Source organism: Oncorhynchus kisutch, linkage group LG12, assembly GCF_002021735.2.
Source record: "Oncorhynchus kisutch isolate 150728-3 linkage group LG12, Okis_V2, whole genome shotgun sequence".
Lineage (NCBI taxonomy): Eukaryota > Metazoa > Chordata > Actinopteri > Salmoniformes > Salmonidae > Oncorhynchus > Oncorhynchus kisutch.
This window is the reverse complement of record NC_034185.2, coordinates 11,450,082-11,472,321: the sequence shown is the minus strand read 5'-3', so window position 1 is coordinate 11,472,321 and position 22,240 is coordinate 11,450,082.

Below are 22,240 nucleotides of genomic sequence, written 5' to 3'. Positions count from 1 at the left end.
AAATGGGAGAAAGCTGCTTTTCAATAGTACTATCAATCAGAAAAACAGCACTGTGTTCCAGCAACATTGTACCCGGGACTAATGAACGTATAAAGAATACAAATGTTTTGCTGTGCAGGAATAATGTGGTGTTTCCACAGTGCAAGTTTGATATAATCTGGTCCTCAGGGTGAGAATCTATGCGTCTCCCCCTGAGTACTGCTCTAGAGCAGAGTTTCACAAACTCGGTCCTGGGGCCCCTCTGGGTGCACGTTTTAGTTTCTGCACTACACAACTGATTAAAAATAACCAACTCTTCGTCAAGCTTTGATTATTTGAATCCACTGTGTCGTGCTAGGGCAGAAGTTTGGGGAAACGTTACTCTTGGAGGTGAATCACTGATCAAAAGGCCTAAACAAGATAAATGTTTTAAACAGTTTTAAAACCGTTCAGATCTGGCTTAAATCATTTTTATCCATTGGTATACCTTTATTGATACCAGCGAAAACAAAACAATTTTATATTTCCACTAGGAAATAATAAAGCCTATTTTCATTTTTTTACAATGTCTATTTAAATATACTGACATTTCTTAAGAGGTTGGGTGCAACACTGAAAAAAATGTATATTTAAATGTACTGACATTTCTTAAGAGGTTGGGTGCAACACTGAAAAAAATGTATATTTAAATGTACTGACATTTCTTAAGAGGTTGGGTGCAACACTGAAAAAAATGTATATTTAAATGTACTGACATTTCTTAAGAGGTTGGGTGCAACACTGAAAAAAATGTATATTTAAATGTACTGACATTTCTTAAGAGGTTGGGTGCAACACTGAAAAAAATGTCTATTTAAATGTACTGACATTTCTTAAGAGGTTGGGTGCAACACTGAAAAAAATGTACATTTAAATGTACTGACATTTCTTAAGAGGTTGGGTGCAACACTGAAAAAAATGTATATTTAAATGTACTGACATTTCTTAAGAGGTTGGGTGCAACACTGAAAAAAATGTATATTTAAATATACTGACATTTCTTAAGAGGTTGGGTGCAACACTGAAAAAAATGTATATTTAAATGTACTGACATTTCTTAAGAGGTTGGGTGCAACACTGAAAAAATGTATATTTAAATGTACTGACATTTCTTAAGAGGTTGGGTGCAACACTGAAAAAAATGTCTATTTAAATATACTGACATTTCTTAAGAGGTTGGGTGCAACACTGAAAAAAATGTATATTTAAATGTACTGACATTTCTTAAGAGGTTGGGTGCAACACTGAAAAAAATGTATATTTAAATATACTGACATTTCTTAAGAGGTTGGGTGCAACACTGAAAAAAATGTCTATTTAAATGTACTGACATTTCTTAAGAGGTTGGGTGCAACACTGAAAAAAATGTATATTTAAATGTACTGACATTTCTTAAGAGGTTGGGTGCAACACTGAAAAAAATGTATATTTAAATATACTGACATTTCTTAAGAGGTTGGGTGCAAAACTGAAAAAAATGTATATTTAAATATACTGACATTTCTTAAGAGGTTGGGTGCAACACTGAAAAAAATGTATATTTAAATGTACTGACATTTCTTAAGAGGTTGGGTGCAACACTGAAAAAAATGTCTATTTAAATGTACTGACATTTCTTAAGAGGTTGGGTGCAACACTGAAAAAAATGTATATTTAAATGTACTGACATTTCTTAAGAGGTTGGGTGCAACACTGAAAAAAATGTATATTTAAATATACTGACATTTCTTAAGAGGTTGGGTGCAACACTGAAAAATTGCAATAAAGACATGGGTTACTTTGTGTTCATTTATTGATCTGTGTCACGATCGTCGTAAAGAGGAGACCAAAGCGCAGCGTGATTAGAATACATACTTTTTAATGAATGACGAAGAACACTTAAACTATATAAAACAACAAACCGAACGTGAAGCTACATAATACTAGTACAGACACAGGCAACTAGACATAGACAATAACCCACAAAATACCCCAAAAAAGATGGCTGCCTAAATATGGTTCCCAATCAGAGACAACGATAAACAGCTGCCTCTAATTGAGAACCAATCTAGGCAACCATAGACATACATAAACACCTAGATAATAAACCACTCCATAAACCTACAAAACCCCTAGACAGTACAAAAACACATACATCTCCCGTGTTACACCCTGACCTAACCAAAACAATAAAGAAAACAAAGAATACTAAGGTCAGGGCGTGACAATCTGGAAATGACCAAAATAGAATATAAATGAAGATAAGCTCTTAACAGTTTCATGCTGCACATTTGATTATATAAATTGTAAAAATACTGAACATTTCCCGATATCATACCTATGGACAAATTCTTCGAAGTTAAGGAGAATGTTTTCAAAATCACCTGGCCTGACCACTTTAATAGAAACCACGTTCTCCACTCTCACAGCTTTGCTAGAAACGGGAGTCTCTGGTTGTTTAGGAACTGCTGTACAGATCATGTCTGACTCCTGTTTAGTAACAACAGGCCATAATCCCTCCATTAACAGGATTACACCACACTTCACCTACAATCCATCACAGGACTTCACATCCAATTAAGAACCTGACAAATGGCACTGATGTACAGTAGGCCCAACCGAAGCAGAAATCCAGACATACCATCAGAGGCAGACTTTTAGTTCAGTTCAGATATGTAATTTTGATGCAGTCATCAGACCAGTGCTGTAACTGTTATTTTGGATGGAGTATTTAAGTATAACTGCTATATAAGCACAGTTGAACTGCAGTTAAACTGCAAAATTACTGCACAGTAGACAAGATACTGCAGTTACAAAAGTTGCATGTTTTTTTGGATGCTATTTTGCAAAGGAGATCATATGCATAGTATTGTAAATGGTGGTTGTTCACACAGAGTGGAAAGAAGGCTGAGGTACTGGCTTTGTGTTCACCCACACACCACATATACTGTACACCAACGGTACACCAATGACTCAAATCTGGCCTTAGTGGGAACTTACTAAGTATTTGTCACACAATAGACCAGGGTTAGACGAGGGCCATATCGAGACTTTGAGATTTAACAGTGGGTCGCAAAACATTTTCCGTTAATGGATGAAAAATGTTTTGGACCGATTGTTTCTTAATCAATTTACGGGAAAAGTAGTGGTTATTTTAAAATACATAGGTCTATTCTACTTTCTACATCATTTTGATTATGTTTTTTTCAAGCTTGAAATTACACCAATTCCTGCTTTGTAAATCTACAGACTGAAGGTTATAGTGTCGTACAGGAGGCCTGGCTAAGGCCAAAATGAAAGTTCCCCACTTTCATTAATGTTTTAACGTTAAAAAGTCCAATATATACCAAACGTCCTTCCTCCAAAGGACATTTTAATGTATTACATTTCAGAACAATCCAGAATTCCATGATGTCATGATAATTTTTTATAGTCATTGCTACCTGACTATTGCTACAGGCATGTGTGAATGGCCTCTAATGAGTAGCCTATATCAGCCTAGGCAAGGCAAAGGTCAATTTTTTATTTATTTATTATTTCTTTCTTCAATGTTATCCCATTTTATCCCCAATTTTGTGGTATAGAATTGGCAGTTACGACCTTGTCTCATTGAGGCAACTCCCCAGCGGGCACGGGAGGGGTGAAGATAGGGACAACCATGAGTTCATCTGACTCTGGGTCAGTCGATAAAGGGTTTCATCTGACTCTGGGTCAGTAGATAAAGAGTTTCATCTGACTCCGGGTCAGTAGATAAAGGGTTTCATCTGACTCTGGGTCAGTAGATAAAGTGTTTCATCTGACTCCGGGTCAGTAGATAAAGGGTTTCATCTGACTCTGGGTCAGTAGATAAAGGGTTTCATCTGACTCCGGGTCAGTAGATAAAGGGTTTCATCTGACTCTGGGTCAGTAGATAAAGGGTTTCAAAGTATCCCTTTAACACACCGCTCTCTTAACCTGGAAGTCAGTCAAACCAATGTGTCAGTTGAAACACTGTTAGACTGTCTACCTCAGTGAGCTTGTGGGCGCCCGGCCCGCCACAACGAGTCGCATGAGGAACCAGGAAATGCCTTGCCAGCCTTACTCTCCTCTAAAAGCGCTGAGCCAATTGTGTACCACCCTTTGGAGCTCCTGGTCACGGCCGGCTGTGACACAGCCTGGGATCGAACCAGGTTGTAGTGACGCCCTTAGTCCTTAGTTGCAGCAGTGATACAAGATCGAAAATTGGGGAGAAAAATGGGATAAAATACAAAAAAATATAGAATAATAGTTTGTTGAGATCAGTGTAGAAGAACTTGACTGACCTGCACAGGGCCCAGACCTCAACCCCATCAGAAATCTTTGGGATGAATTGGAACGCTGACTGTGCACCAGGCCTAATCGCCCAACATCGGTGCTCGACCTCACTAATGCTCCTGTGGTAGAATGGAAGCAACTCCATGCAGCAATGTTCCACCATCTAGTGGAAAGTCTTCCCAGAAGAGTGGAGGCTGTTATATCAGCAAAGGGGGGACGAACTCCATATTAATGCCCATGATTTGGGAATGAGATGTTCAACGAGCAGGTGTCCACATACTTTTGGCCATGTAGTGTACCTTGCATGCTCTCTGGGTCAGTCGTCCTACAGAATCAGACCCCAGCAAGTTTAAAAACTTCCAGCCTTCCTCTGGGAACACCATCGGCCTCTACGTCCAGATCCCACACACTCATATCAGCTACTGCACCACACTTTGATTTCTTATTTTCCCCAGTCCCATTAACAATAGACAAAACCCATTCCACCCAGCCACCACAAACCAGGCCTGCATACACCTCCCCAAATAAACAAATAAATAAAAGCATGAGTTATTGTGTGAATGCTGTCCTTTCTACACCTTCCCCTGTCATCAGGGCTGGTAAGAACACACACACACAACCTACACATTGTATATAGGCTACATACATCCCTTACTGTGCCAACTAGATTCCCAGGTTTCAATGGAGTGGAAGAGCAGTTTGAACAAAAGCAAGGCCTTGTTCACAAAAACAATCTTCCCCTCTGACGAGGACGAATCAGTTCTGATTGTTGAAGGTGTCACCATCAGAATGGTGAACAAGTGATTCAGCAACTACAAGTATAATGTTGTAATTCCATTGACATTGCCTTTTTCATTAATAATCCCCCAGAATGTTTCCATTTCTATCCTGGTGATTGGTGTTTGTTTGTTAATTTCAGATACAGTCTCCGAGACAGCAGGCTGTGAAAATTATTGCAATCTCTTCAACAAAGGCCACAAAACAAGCTTTCAAACATGTCCCCGGTGCAGACATGGCGCTGGGTGACAGATGCTTTCAGAACACACAAACATTTCTGTTCGCTTGGCATAATGTCCTCATGACCCTGAGCCTCATGACCCTGGACCCTGAAAAGGCTGCATGTGATTCTGACCACCCAGAGAGATAGTCTCTCTATTCAGCCTTTTCAGGATTCAATGTCTCTCTCTCTCTCTCTTTGCTTAATAAACAAATTATTGAGTAAAAGTATGTAGACAGAATGTTGTCAAGTGCTGTCCAAATGGTGTCTCAAGACATTACATTAAATAACACTAGTGTTTTTACACATGGAGGGAGCTTATTAGTTCACTAACTGTTGTCCAAACCAATTGTTAGACCTCTTTGCCTAAGCTGTTGATGTTTGTTGTTATCCCTAGTTTTGCTTAGCCTTGTTTGTTTTTCAATACACAACATGTATTATATAGTAGTGGTTGTGTATCAATTACACCTACTGTAGTTGAAAAAAGCTTGTCCAGTCTTCCAATGGTTGTTTACTGGTTTCACTTCTGTATTTCATCACTAGGTGGAGACATTGACCACTGCACATCACACCCTGAGTACTAACCTGTATGGTCTACCTTTTATTTATTTAACTAGGCAAGTCAGTTAAGAACAAATTCTTATTTTCAATGACAGGCCTACTAAAAGTCAAAAGGCCTCCTGCGGAAACACAACATGACAACAACATGGTAGCAACACAACATGACAACAACATAGCATGGCAGGAACACATGAAAGCACAGCATGGTAGCAACACAACATGGTAGCAACACCACATGGTAGCAACACAACATGGCAACAACATGGTAGCAACACAACATGGTAGCAACACAACATGGCAACACAGCATGGTAGAAACACAACATGACAACATGGTAGCAACACAACATGGCAGCAGCCCAACATGGTAGCAGCACATCATGGTAGCAGCACATCATGGTAGCAACACAATATGACAACAACAAGGTAGCAACACAACATGGCAGCAGCACATAATGGTAGCAGCACAAAACATGGTACAAACATTATTGGTTACAGAAAGGGAAGCACAAAGGGAAAGAACCTCACTGTCTCTCATTAGCACCACCAGCTGAATAACGTTGTCTCCCTATTTGTCTCCCCCATGCCCTATATGAACTTGTCCATTCCCTTTGTGATTATTCTGAAGAAGCCCGAAACGTCAATCTTTTAAACGTGTCTAAGAAAACCACATGTTTAATGCTGAGTGAGCGTTTTGCCTTTTTGCTGTCCATGTTTTTAGGCTGCATCTCTACTCACGTTGGTTGAGCACCTTCTACTTCTTTCCATATTATTTAATTTTAAGTAACTGCCAAGTGAAAATCTCACTTTTAAAAGTTCCTCATCTGTTAACTCATACCCAAAAAATGTTGTTGACTCATCCTATACTAATATTTGTAGCCAAGGCATAAAAAATGTAAAACCTAATCTCACACAGACCGTTTCAAAAATGCTTGCCATTTCCTCATAGAGTATGTCATAGTCCTGAGGAGGATGAGCCGGCCAATCAGCAGTCTAGAGGAGGAGGAGCTAGCCAATCATGAATACTTTTATGACCGATATACGCCCATACTATTCCAACACAGAAAAGCAGTTTTTTTAACATACTTAATTACAATTTTTTGTAAGGAAAACTATTTCACACATATTATTGTAAGTAATTATAGTTCATATTTAATAGAAATATGGAAACACTGGAAAGTTACTTTAAGATGAAACATTTGAACTGAATACAGGCCTGGTACTTCTATATTTTTATACTCTTAACTATTTTTATATTCATCAGAATTTATGGTTTCTGATGCTGCTGATAGGTCGATATTTCATTGGGGGTTAGGAGTAGTGAACCCAGATGCAGCTGTCTGGTATCACAATCACTTGACACGGTAACAACGAGAGATCAAATCAAATCAAATGTTATTTGTCACCCACTCCAAATACAATAGGTGTACTGTGAAATGTTTCCTTACACGCCTTTAACCAATACTGCAGTTCAAGAAAGCGTTAAGAAAATATTTACTAAATAAACTAAAGTAAAAATAGTCAAATAAAAAGTAACACAATAAAAATAACAATAACGGGGCTATATACAGGGGATACCAGTACCTAGTCAATGTACGGTGGGGGGGGGGGGTGTAAAATAATCACAACAGTGGAGCAGATATTATTTATTTCCATTAATTCATCATTCAATATACATTCATACTGTTCCTACACATGTCATTTGTTAAGTTTACCTAGTCCTTCTCAAGTGTGTTTGGGAAATAATGAGCTGAAAACACAATACCGGGCATAGATGTCAAGTCAAGGAAAACAACTTTGCCCAAAACATGCTCAAGGGCAATTACAACTGTGTTGACGGGGTGTTAAGTATTTTGCAGCAAAGAACAACCTGCACTTTCAAATTAGTGAGCCCATTTGTGCCCATCTGAGGAATCAGGTGCCCATTTGTGCTCATCTGATGAATCAGGTGCCCATTTGTGCCCATCTGAGGAATCAGGTGCTCATTTGTCACCTGATTCCTCAGACGTAAAGTATAATTCAATCTGTCCATACTTTATTTGTGCTACATTATAAAAAAAGAACTATGAAATTGTTCCTTCTCTTTCCCATAATGCCTTGATGTCAGATGAGTTCTCTTAACTTGTGCCCTGTGAAATGCCTTCACTGAATGCAATGAATTAATATGGCGACCAGCATGTTTTTCTATTGCAGAGAGGTGCCTTGCCTCCAGTTGAAGTTCACTTGATGCTCCAATTATGTTTGTTCTCAACTTATCACTGTTTTCATCACAAAAACTACTACTACTATTAGCTGGCTTTATGATTTGCGAAATAGCAGGGGTAGACTGCACTAGTTTGACTGCATGGACCATTTGCATTGCTTTATTTTGAGTACCATGTATGAGTCTTAACAAATAGCCATTTTTGTCTTAAAAATTGAAACAAGAATGGGTCAATAATGGGTCAAGGGCTCTGACGGTGTCTGCCAGGTGCACACGAAGGTGAATATTTGCAGTTTGGTAGCGCTCACCATCAAGAGTACTAATTTGAGAGCAAAAGTTCCATAGCAGTTTCTCTGCATGATCAATCTGTTGTATTGATATGGAGTCCATCAGAAGAATGAAAATTGCTTCACTTAGAAGGAGGAAGTGACTGTAGTAAAGCGTTCCAAGAACAACACGGAAAACAACAGGTCCAAAAACGATGAAAAGAGCCCAATATTCTGATGCCTTAAAAAAACATCCCGGGCTCCCGAGTGGCACAGTGGTCTAAGGCAGTGCATCGCTGTGCTAGCTGTGCCACTAGAGATGCTGGTTTGAGTCCAGGCTCTGTCTCAGTCGACTGTGACCTGGAGACTCATGGGGCGGTGCACAATTGGCCCAGGGTCGTCCGGGTTGGGGGAGGGTTTGGCCGGCAGGGATGTCCTTGTCCCATCGCGCACTAGCGACTCCTGTGGCGGGCCGGGTGCAGTGCACGCTGACATGCTCGCCAGGTGTACGGTGTTTCCTCCGACACGTTAGTGTGGCTAACTTCTGGGTTAAGTGGACATTGTGTCAAGAAGCAGTGCAGGTTGGATGGGTTGTGTTTCGGAGGACGCGCGGCTCTCAACCTTCGCCTCTCCTGAGTCCATACGGGAGTTTCAGCGATGAGACAAGACTGTAACTACCAATTGAATACCAGGAAATTGGGGAGAAAAAGGGGTAAAAAAAATATTAACATCCTGTGAGATGCTACTGATTGAGGATATTGCATCAAGGATGGTGGTTGGATGTATTGCAATTGCTTGTCTATTTATTTTGTTTCTTTTGACATGCTGAAGGGCTGATGAGAAAACTAAGTGGAAAACCATAGCATCAGAAGGAGCAACATTCCTAACAGAGCTGAATGCATGTAGTCTATGCCAGTGCTGGATTAGGTCCTAACTTTTAAGTTGACTAAGCCAACAGGGACCCTTGACACCTTTCGCAGTGGTATTTGTCTCATAGGCCATTTTAGCATCATCAGCAAGTGTTTGATGCATGTGATGTGGCTCTTTTGGATCCATTTCTTGGAATGGAAACGCATGTCCCCTTTGCCTTCACAGTCTTTCCAGGCTGCTCACATTTCTTACATCCAAAGTTCCCATTGAACTGCACTGTATTTAGTACTGTTGCTTTGTCAGGCAAGTCACATGTGCCAGCAATGATGAGCACTTCGCACAAAAACGTTTCAGAGCCCTCTGCTGGTGCCACATGAGTTCCATCCTCTTGAAGTTTACTCAGTGTATTAGTTAGTGGTCTAAGAAATGTTACCATAGATGGTTTTGAGTCCCTATACCATCTATACCATAGATGGTTTTGAGTCCCCATACCAACGCCTGGCAAATATCAAATATTCTCTTTTTGTGTGTTCAATAAAATTAAATTCATTAATGATACAACAAAAAGGCCACACTGAAAATGTTGATGATTTGAAAATAGATACCCCATCTGTGTCCCATGTAAGTGAGATGTTTCTAGGATCACTAAGAGGACCATCCCCATCTGCATGCTGTCTGTAAACTTCTGCATCATATAGATCTTGATTGGGGCGGCAGGGTAGCCTAGTGGTTAGAGCGTTGGACTAGTAACCGAAAGGTTGCAAGTTCAAATCCCCGAGCTGACAAATCTGTCGTTCTGCCCCTGAACAGGCAGTTAACCCACTGGTCCTAGGCCCTCATTGAAAATAAGAATTTGTTCTTAACTGACTTGCCTAGTTAAATGAAGGTATAAAAATATATATATATTCTATGTTATTAGGATCTTTCTTCTTCCTACAACATCCAAAGTTAAGCTTTTCCTGAAAACCAGGCTTGAGAAACAATGATCTTATTTGAGCATAAATTTGAACCTCCATGAAGGATGATGCTGATCAGTTTTCTGACATGCTGGTCCCACAGGTCAGACATTTGAATTGTTCCCCCTCTACTGACGCAAAACATTTGTTGCAATGCTTACGCATCACAATAGGGGAAGATGCAGAGTGGGAAAAATAGTCTCTGAACTTCTGTACACTGCTGAAGCAGTCTGTGATGAGACAATCTGGACAAAGGGCCTTCCTTACCAGTTACTTTATACTTTAAGCCATGATTACCAAAAGGTTATAGATGCATATAATGGTTTGCCTGTTTTTGTTGTGTCGTTGGATGTTGACTGTGCACCCTCCTCACAAGACAACTTTTCAAATCCCTCACTGAAGATAAAGTTATCATCATAAGGCCAATCCATAAAATTAGGCAACACTTCCTCAAAAGATTCAGATGGATCATACTGATTAATATTGTCACATCAGGAGTAACTCTGCTGGCTGATCTGAAGTTGGAAGTTGGCTCTTCGTTTTCAATGGTAAAGTCAATGGTTGAAACATTCTCTTGTACTGGTAACAGAAAATACTAAAACAACAGTTTAATAGTATGTTTAGACACGTTTAAACATCGTGTTGCACCATCATTGTGAGTGTACTCATGGGTCTCAAAAGAATTTGGCAAAATAACACACACAAACGTGATAAACGCAAATTAGATGTTTATGCAAATATGTTCTAGTACAAGAGGGTGCTACTATAAAACATAGGAAGTGAAATAAGAATGTATAACTTACTTAAATATTGTTAATCCTCCGTAAAATATATCACCCATCATAGCCTGGTTCCTCTCTAGGTTTCTTCCTATGTTCTGGCCTTTCTAGGGAGTTGTTCCTAGCCACCGTGCTTCTACACCTGCATTTCTTGCTGTTTGGGGTTTTAAGCTGGGTTTGTGTACAGCACTTTGTGACATCAGCTGATGTAAGAAGGGCTTTATAAATACATTTGATTGATTGATTGTTCATGCTGTCCTGATGGAGTTGGTCTGTTCTGTCCTGATGCAGTTGGTGCATTCTGCCCTGAAAGGGCTGGTGTGTTCTGTCCTGATGGGGCTGGTGCATTCTGTCCTGAAGGGGTTGGTGCGTTCTGTCCTGATGGGGTTGATGCGTTCTGTCCTGATGGAGCTGGTGTGTTCTGTCTTGATGGGGCTGGTGTGTTCTGTCCTGAAGGCGCTGGTGCGTTCTGTCCTGATGGGGCTGGTGCGTTCTGTCCTGATGGGGCTGATGCGTTCTGTCCTGATGGGGCTGATGCGTTCTGTCCTGAAGGGGTTGGTGCGTTCTGTCCTGATGGGGTTGATGCGTTCTGTCCTGATGGAGCTGGTGCGTTCTGTCCTGATGGGGCTGGTGCGTTCTGTCCTGATGGGGCTGATGCGTTCTGTCCTGATGGGGCTGATGCGTTCTGTCCTGAAGGGGTTGGTGCGTTCTGTCCTGATGGGGTTGATGCGTTCTGTCCTGATGGAGCTGGTGCGTTCTGTCCTGATGGGGCTGGTGCGTTCTGTCCTGATGGAGCTGATGCATTCTGCCCTGATGGGGCTGGTGCATTCTGTCCTGATGGAGCTGATGCATTCTGCCCTGAAGGGGCTGGTGCGTTCTGTCCTGATGGAGCTGCTGCATTCTGCCCTGATGGGGCTGGTGCGTTCTGTCCTGAAGGGGTTGGTGCGTTCTGTCCTGATGGGGTTGATGCGTTCTGTCCTGATGGGGCTGGTGCATTCTGTCCTGATGGGGCTGGTGCATTCTGTCCTGATGGGGCTGGTGTGTTCTGTCCTGATGGAGCTGGTGTGTTCTGTCCTGATCGGGTGGTGCCGTTCCCTTCATGCGGGCAGGCTGCAGGGAGTAAAATAAAATGTTTTAAAAAATGGTGTCTGCTATGTTACAATATGTCAGAGCAATGTCACTCACCTAATGTGCAGTCCTTCTCGGTCTTTAAGTGGCCCAGTCTTTATTCATATTTCTTCTTCATCTGCTTCCAGGCTCTGGTCATTTTAAGTCTCCAATATTATTCAATGGAGATACAACTAATTACGGCTAGCCCAGTGCTACAATGTGTTTGCTCACTCAATTATCATCAAGATACCTAACACATCTTATAAATATTCAAGATGCAATACTAATATGTATTACCAAATAAAAAATGTATACATTTTGTCCCTTAAAAACAGTACACAGATATGCTGAAATACTAAGCTACCAGCTAGGCTAACGTTATATTGTAATTCAATGTGCATGGGGGTCTCGAATGAAGTATATCATGTGATAAACTTGCATAACTTATACAAACAGATAAAGATGTTTTACTTACTTAGTTAGCTCTTCCAAACACTGATGCAGCTTTTCCCCTTGAGATTTTAAGAAGAGCTCCCTGACAAAACCATACAACGTGCATTTGCCCCTTGGCAGCTAGCTAATCCACACGGGTATATACTGTTTCGCGTTTATTTCAAATAACATGTAAATCATTTGACGACCTTACTTGAAATGTGATAAGATGCCAGTCAAAGACCCGCGGGAAAGACGTTTGGAGTTACGACTGAGGTCATCGCTTTGCTGATGCTGACGATGAGTGATCTGCTGACCCTCGCCGCAGATAGTTTGAATTTGCTAATAAAGAAGGTAACAATCATAATCAACTGAATACACTGTGAATTATTAAATTCTCGTACCCCAAGATTAAATAATCATACATGTAATATCATTTTCAGGGTTATATCAATATGGAAAATTATAGCGTGCTGTTGTAATTCTGAACAGCCAACTGCTAACTGCAGTTGTTGCATGTAGCTACGTTATAATGTTGTTGGAAAATGTAGCTACAACCGGGTTAGCAGCTGGCTGTTCAGAAATACAAAAGCACGATATAGATTTTCCATGTTGATCTCCCAGACAGCATGCACCAGCCCCCACTGGATTGAACGCGCCAGCTCCAGTGGGACAGCACACACCAGCCATGTGATGGTTGCAGGGAATAGGCCCAAAAAATACTATTTTACTGTATGTGCTATTGTCTCCCCTCAGACCCAGTCCAGATCGGAGAGCTGCACTCTCTCATTGACATCGTTGGAGAGAAACACTGTGAGCTATATGAGAGGCCGTATGTGCCGTCCGGCGAGCAAGAGTTGTTTCCTGACAGTGGCATGTTCCTCTCATCGTTCCACCTCGCTTCCCCGAGGGGAAGTGAGTCAAATCAAATCAAAGTTTATTTGTCACTAGCGCCGAATACAACAGGTGTAGACCTTACAGTGAAATGCTTACTTACAGGCTCTAACCAATAGTGCAAAAAAAGGTATTAGGTGAACAATGGGTAGGTAAAGAAATAAAACAACAGTAAAAAGACAGGCTATATACAGTAGTGAGACTATAAAAGTAGCGAGGCTACATACAGACACCGGTTAGTCAGGCTGATTGGGGTAGTATGTACATGTAGATATGGTGAAAGTGACTATGCATGTATGATAAACAGAGTGGCAGCAGTGTAAAAAGAGGGGTTGGGGGGGTAGCCATTTGATTACCTGTTCAGGAGTCTTATGGCTTGGGGGTAAAAATTGTTGAGAAGCCTTTTTGTCCAAGACTTGGTACTCCGGTACCGCTTACCATGTGGTAGTAGAGAGAACAGTCTATGATTGGGGTGGCTGGGGTCTTTGAGAATTTGTATGGCCTTCCTCTGACACCACCTGGAGTAGAGGTCCTGGATGGCAGGCAGCTTAGCCCCAGTGATGTACTGGACCGTACGCACTACCCTCTGTAGTGCCTTGTGGTCAGAGGCCGAGCAATTGCCGTACCAGGCAGTGATGCAACCAGTCAGGATGCTCTCGATGTTGCAGCTGTAGAACCTTTTGAGGATCTCAGGACCCATGCCAAATCTTTTTAGTTTCCTGAGGGGGAATAGGCTTTCCTGAGGGGGAATAGGCTTTGCCCTCTTCCCGACTGTCTTGGTGTGTTTGGACCATTCTAGTTTGTTGTTGATGTGGACACCAAGGAACTTGAAGCTCTCAACCTGCTCCACTACAGCCCCGTCGATGAGAATGGGGGCGTGCTCGGTCCTCTTTTTCCTGTAGTCCACAATCATCTACTCAGTCGTGGTTACGTTGAGGGATAGGTTGTTATTCTGGCACTACCCGGCCAGGTCTCTGACCTCCTCCCTATAGGCTGTCTCGTCATTGTCGGTGATCAGGCCTACCACTGTTGTTTTGTCTGCAAACTTAATGATGGTGTTGGAGTCGTGCCTGGCCATGCAGTCGTGGGTGAACAGGGAGTACAGGAGGGGACTGAGCACACACCCCTGGGGAGCTCCAGTGTTGAGGATCCGCGTGGGAGATGCATTGCTACCTACCCTCACCACCTGGGGGCGGCCCGGCGGGAAGTCCAGGATCCAGTTGCAGAGGGAGGTGTTTAGTCCCAGGATCCTGAGCTTAGTGATGAGCTTTGGGGGTACTATGGTGTTGAACGTTGAGCTGTAGTCAATGAATAGCATTCTCACATAAGTGTTCCTTTTGTCCAGGTGGGAAAGGGCAGTGGGGAGTGCAATAGAGATTGCATCATCTGTGGATCTGTTTGGGCGGTATGCAAAATGGAGTGAGTCTAGGGTTTCTGGGATAATGGTGTTGATATGAGAGCCATTACCAACCTTTCAAAGCACTTCATGGCTACGGACGTGAGTGGTATGTGTCTGTAGTCATTTAGGCAGGTTGCCTTTGTGTTCTTGGGCACAGAGACTATGGTGGTCTGCTTGAAACATGTTGGTATTACAGACTCAATCATGGACATGTGAATATAGACAGTATTGACACCTGCCAGTTGGCCAGTTGGTCAGCACATGCCCGGAGCACACGTCCTGGTAATCCGTCCGCAGCCTTGTGTATGTTGACCTGTTTAAAGGTCTTACTCACGTCGGCTACAGAGAGAGTGATGACACAGTCGTCCGGAACAGCTGATGCTCTCGTGCATGCCTCAGTGTTGTTTCCCTTGAAGCGAGCATAGAAGTGATTTAGCTCGTCTAGTAGGCTCGTGTCACTTGGCAGCTCGAGGCTGTGCTTCCCTTTGTAGTCTGTAATAGTTTGCAAGCCTTGCCACATAAGACGAGCGTCGGAGCCGGTGTAGTATGATTCAATCTTAGCCCTGTACTGATGCTTTGCCTGTTTGACGGTTCATCGCAGGGCATAGCAGGATTTCTTGTAAGCTTCTGGGTTAGAGTACCACACCTTGAAAGCGGCAGCTCTACCCTTTAGCTCAGTGTGAATGTTGCCTGTAATCCATGGGTTCTGGTTGGAGTATGTACATACAGTCACTGTGGGAACGACGTCCTCAATGCACTCAATGCACTTAACAAAACAGTCCTGTAGTTTAGCATCTGCTTCATCTGACCACTTTTTTATAGACCGAGTGATTCTTGATGAAAAGGATTTACGTATGTTATTTGATAATTCATCACTGCAATCAAATCAAATCAAGTTTCTGGAAACTGTATCTTAAATACCTCTAATACAAAGCAAAATCCCCAATGTCCTTGTAAGACGTTTGTGTTTTGCATACTGCGAGTCCTTGAGTAGAATTGTCATGTGTTATTTATGTGTTATTTGTGAAAATATTCATAAAATGTTTTATATACACTATCGTTCAAAAGTTTGGGATCACTTAGAAATGTTGTTGTTTTTTAAAGAAAATGTAAAAAAAATCTCCATTAAAATAACATCACATGTTAATGTTGTAAATGTTGTAAATGACTATCGTAGCTGGAAACGGCAGATTTTTTTAATGGAATATCTACATAGGCGTATAGAGGCCTATTATCAGCAACCATCACTCCTGTGTTCCAATGGCAGGTTGTGTTAGCTAATCCAAGTTTATCATTCTAAAGGATAATTGATCATTAGACAACCCTTTTGCAATTCTTCAGACTAGTTGAGTATCTGGAGCATCAGCATTTCTGGGTTCAATTACAGGCTGAGGGGAAGTGATTTGGGACTGGCTGTGTACTGGTCACTCTGGTTAACATGGCAGTGCTCAGGGGCAGGTGGTGGTACGAGGTCACTGTCGTTAACATGGCGATGCACTGAGGCAGTTGGCTTGGCGGCAACAATAGGAGAGACATCGATCTGTAAGTCACCCCAAGGGCTTATTGGAGTATTGACCCAGCACTGTGCGGCACAAAATGGATTAAGCCAAGGTGCAAAGTCCTGAGTCATTTAATGAGGGAGAGAAAAAGAGGGGGAGGGAGACAGGCCAGTGTGTGTGTTTGCATCCTAAATGATAAAAGAAAATAATGTGTGCGCCTGAAAGTATGGCTACTTTATATGTGTGAGAGGTGAGAGAAATAGACCTCCCCATAGCAATACAAAGGAAGCAATACACAGCACACAATACACAGCACACAATACACAATATACAATACACAGCACACAATACACAGCACACAATACACGGCACACAGTACACAATACACAATACACAGCACACAATACACGGCACACAGTACACGGCACACAATACACAATACACAGTACACAATACACAATACACAATACACAGCACACAATACACAGCACACAATACACAGCTCACAGCACACAGTACACAGCACACAATACACGGCCTACAATACACAATACACAATACACGGCACACAATACACAGTACACAATACACAGTACACAATACACAATACACAATACATAGTACACAGCACACAATACACAGCACACAATGCACAGTACACAGCACACAATACACGGCCTACAATACACAATACACAGCACACAATACACAGCTCACAGCACACAATACACAGCACACAATACACAGTACACAATACACAATACACAATACACAGCACACAATACACAGTACACAATACACAGCACACAATACACAGCACACAATGCACAGCACACAATGCACAGTACACAATACACAGCACACAATACACAGTACACAATACACAGCACACAATACACAGCACACAATACACAATACACAGTACACAATACACAGTACACAAAACTCCCACCAAATGACTGTTTATTGATCATTTTGGAAATTGCACTTGAAACATCTCTCATTGAGTTACTTAAAGCCAGTAGTTTTGAAAGTTGTGATAAATCATCCAATTGTGTGCTATGTCACCAATTTCGTATTATACAGTACGTTGCATCCCGTAAATTATTATTATACTTTTTTGTGCAATTTTTGTGCAGTCACTGCCATCTCAGATGTTTTTCCAGTATGGGAGGGTCACACTATGACTGTCCAGTTATTCACCTCTTCTGAAGGTGACTTATTGTAAGCAATATGGCAGAGCCCATCCCTGGCTTTCACCTATTCATGTGTTTGTGATTGTAGTGCTGATGAGGAAAGAAACTCAATGATGATAATTCAGTAACAGCCGGCATGGGTCTTCTAATCACCACCGTTGGTAAATGCTGCCCCCTACAGGAATCCTGTAGCAGTGCTGGCATACTATATCAAACAGTGGTGAAACGTAGCTGCCTGTAAAACCCTCAATATCAGCTCTACTAGACTTCACTGGAACACTGCTGTAAAATCATTCCGCCTCCTCCACAGTCCTCTACAGTGAGAGTCCACTTAAAAGAGAGCGAGCCAGAGAAAAGAAGAAGCGGTAAGGAGAGAGAACACGCACATACACTCCCCACTGGGACACACACTGGTTGAATCAATGTTGTTTCCACGTCATTTCCATTAAATTATGTCGAATCAATGTGGAATAGACATTGAATTGATGTCTGTGCCCGTTGGGTCTGCCCGCCCTGCTGCTGTCGCCATGGCAACAGTCACGTGGGCACGGCTGTCCCAGATTATTCAACTCCCTTTTCCTTCTCCCTCCCTCCCTTACCCACCCCTCCCCCTGGTCAGAGGCTCACTCAAGGAGAGATGCAGGGAGAGAGAAAGCCTCTCCATCCATATCTCTATACTGCTCATCCCACCTCCATCTCTATTCAGCTCAGAAGTTTATGGCATCGCGTTTAGATAAAACAACCTACTTCAAAATGTCCACCAGACAGGTGTTGTCAGGGCTGACAAAATAAATATCACATTTGGCGTTTGGCCTCACGGTCATCCTTCCATCCCTGCTCCCGTTCCCCTGTTTGTCTCAGTATCCAGGCAATCAACATTCTACACAGTCCCAAAACCAGCAGCAACCAAACTAACCAGTGATGAGCTAGCTGCTCAGTAGGCTGTTTGTATGCTCTCCTCATCCACTTAGATCTCAGGCGGAGCAACAGTGGAGCACTCTCGCCTCCATCTTGTTGAGGAAAAACCTCTGTGGCCAGCATCACTGATGGTGGAAAGGGTGAGGGGGGGTGTATGTGTGACAGTGAGAATGTTGCGCAGAAACATCATTTCGTTATGTTTAAAAGTTTTAACGTTTATTTGCCACATGCACCAGGAAACAATAGGTTGTAAAACAGCATCTTGAGAGCTCTTTCTCAACAATGCAGTTATAATGATATAGAAACAAATTATAAACTAACAAAAACACACAAGAACTACAATCTGTTTTAAACACGACAATGCAAGTATATACAGGTCAGAGTGCCAGTACCTTATTCAATGTTCAGGGGTACTGGAGTGGTTGAGGTGGGTTTATACATATAAAAGTGCCTGGTAGCAGGAATACTGTATATAAATACTTATGGTAATATACTAATGGTAGTATATACATCTAAACAGGAGTAAAAGTGACCAGAAGCAGGATAAGTAGATCAATAACACAATACAACAAGTCCAAATGCATGTTTCATAAGTAGAAGATCAATTTCAAGCAATGTTGACATACCAAAAGACCAGTAGGCCTGTGTTGGTTGCTTGAAACTGCTGATGAGCTTCTATAGTAACCAGTTAACGTTTTTGTGAACATCATGTGAGTGTTTGTTGCACCCTAAAAGCAGCATTGTAGAATCACCTGTACAACTGGACAACTGGACATTATTGTTTTGGGAACATGTATTTTGTGTTGTCCCCACATTGTTCTCACCAGACTCTTCCCACAACCTAATGAACCATTCTGGGAACCTTTAAACAACAGGTTAAATGTGTTCTAGGAACATTCTTGCAACATCAGGCAAACGTTTTATACAAACGTTCTATAATCATCAACACAACTGGACAGTTTTTGTGTCATGAGAACATTTGCCGCGACCTAAGGAATGTTCTGGGAACCATCACAGGAGCTGGGAATATTCCTGATCACCAAACTATTTTTGGAGCTGCATATTTATTTATTATGGTTAATCGTCTTTCTATACATTTTGACGTTTGCGTTGCACCCGCTGCTATATTGTACAGCAAATCAGCAATCTGTTCACTAGCTCACCCCACTCTGTGCCACAAAATGAGTGACAAACTTCAGAAAGCCTGGCCAGACCATTTCAAGTCATCAGTCTCAAGTCAAAGTTGAGCCCCGCGTCTTGAGGCTCCAAGTCAAGTCTCAAGACCAAGTCATGTGACTCGAGTCCAAGTCATGTGACTCGAGTCCACAACTCTGATAAATACTAATGGTAATGGCAATCAATAATCAATGGACAGCAGTGTAATGAAGTAATACATCTAATCAAGAATCATTTTAGCAGCAGTGTAGGTTGTGTCTGAGTGGGTAGAGACCTGTGGATGGGCACAGAGTCACCAGTCAGAAATACTGTATAGACACTATATTCCACACAAATGTAGTGAGAATTTTCCATATCAACATACCTTATGAACATACCATATTCAACAAACCCACTCACTCCCAAAAATATGACGTGTTCATAAATATGTTGGTAATTACCGGTATACACAAACTTAAAATATGCATACTTTTGCTTAACACTATCATATACCCGTCTATAGGCCAAAGATGCATCAAGCTCAGTATCCCCTACTCAGCGCCATACAAAGATGGTCTTACATAAGCACATCCGTCCTATGAGGATCCGTCCTATGAGGATCAGCCCTTTGAGGATCAGCCCTATGAGGATCCGTCCTATGAGGATCAGCCCTATGAGGATCAGCCCTATGAGGATCAGCCCTATCAGGATCCGTCCGATGAGGATCAGCCCTATGAGGATCCGTCCTATGAGGATCCGCCCTATGAGGATCAGCCCTATGAGGATCAGCCCTATGAGGATCAGCCCTATGAGGATCCGTCCTATGAGGATCAGCCCTATGAGGATCAGCCCTATGAGGATCAGCCCTATGAGGATCAGCCCTATGAGGATCCGCCCTATGAGGATCCGTGAGGAGCTGCCCTATGAGGAGCCGCCCTATGAGGAGCCGCCCTATGAGCTTGAGGTAGTCACCTCATACAAGTACTTGGGAGGATGGTTAGACAGTACACTGTCCTTCTATCAGCACACATCAAAGCTGCAGGTTAAGTTAAATCTAGATTTAACTAATCTTGGTTTCCTCTATCGTAATCACTCCTCTTTCACCCCAGCTGTCAAACTAACCCTGATTAAGATGACCATCCTACCCATGCAAGATTACGGAGACATCATTTATAGATCAGCAGGTAAGGGGGCTCTCCAGCGGCTAGATGTTCTTTACCATTCGGCCATCAGATTTGCCACCAATGCCCCTTATATGACACATCACTGCACTCTATACTCCTCTGTAAATGGGTCATCTCTGTATACCTGTTGCAAGACCCACTGATTGATGCTTATTTATAAAACCCTCTTAGGCCTCACTCCCCCCTATCTGAGATATCTACTGCAGCCCTCATCCTCCACTTACAACACCCGTTCTGCCAGTCACATTCTGTTAAAGGTCCACAAAGCACACACATCCCTGGGTCGCTCCTCTTTTCAGTTTGCTGCAGCTAGCGACTGGAACGAGCTGCAACAACCACTCAAACCGGACAGTTTTATCTCAATCTCTTCATTCAAAGACTCAATCATGGACACTCTAACTGACAGTTGTGGCTGCTCTGCTTGATGTATTGTTCTTTACCTTCGTGCCCTTTGTGCTGTTGTCTGTGTCCAATAATTTTGTACCATGTTTTGTGCTGCTACCATGTTGTGCTGCTGCCATGTTGTGTTGCAACCATGTTGTTGTCATGTTGTGTTGCTACCATGCTGTGTTGTCATGTGTTGCTGCCTTGCTATGTTGTTGTCTTAGGTCTCTCTTTATGTAATGTTGTGGTGTCTCTCTTGTCAGGATGTGTGTTTTGTCCTATATTTATGTTATTTTTTATTTTTTAATCCCAGCCCACTGTCCCCGCAGGAGGTATTTTGCCTTTTGGTAGGCTGTCATTGTAAATAAGAATTTGTCTTGACTGCCTTGCTTAGTTAAATAAAGGTTAAATAAATAAAAAATAAAAAAAAAATAGACAGAGCTGTGGATGCAAGGTCTGATCATCCATGATATCAAAATTATAGTTTCAACCCTTTGTTCAGGCTATAAACGAAGGATTCTAGATTTAAATGCATCTTTGAGATTGAAAACATTCCATTCAGACTTACGAATCATAGCACTTTCCCCACAAATGACTACTCATCATGTCACCAAGGTTACTGATTCTGCGCTTTCTCAAACTGATCCCCTGAAACACACTCAGTTTGTGTGTGTGTGTGTGTCGAGAGATTAATTCAAGTGTATACTTTAAGGGGATACAGATGGACACAGCAGGAGAGGATGCGTCTTGCTGTAGGGGAAGGAGACGTGTGTTTGGATAGCAAGAGGACACCAGACACACCACAGGGAGAAGGACTAACCACATTCTCTTCACACACACACACACACACACACACACACACACACACACACACACACACACACACACACACACACACACACACACACACACACACACACACACACACACACACACACACACACACACACACACACACACACACACTCCTCCCTTTTGTCACCTCTCTGTTGAGCATGGGAGTTCCAGAATGGTCTAGCACCCCAATGTAGGTTAATGCAGGCTTACACAAAAACCTTTACCCAATCATAGGTCACCTTGAGGTGTGTTTCACTTGCAGTGAGACAAGGTAGCGCAAAGACAGGTCTCGGATCAGCGCCAGAAGAGCA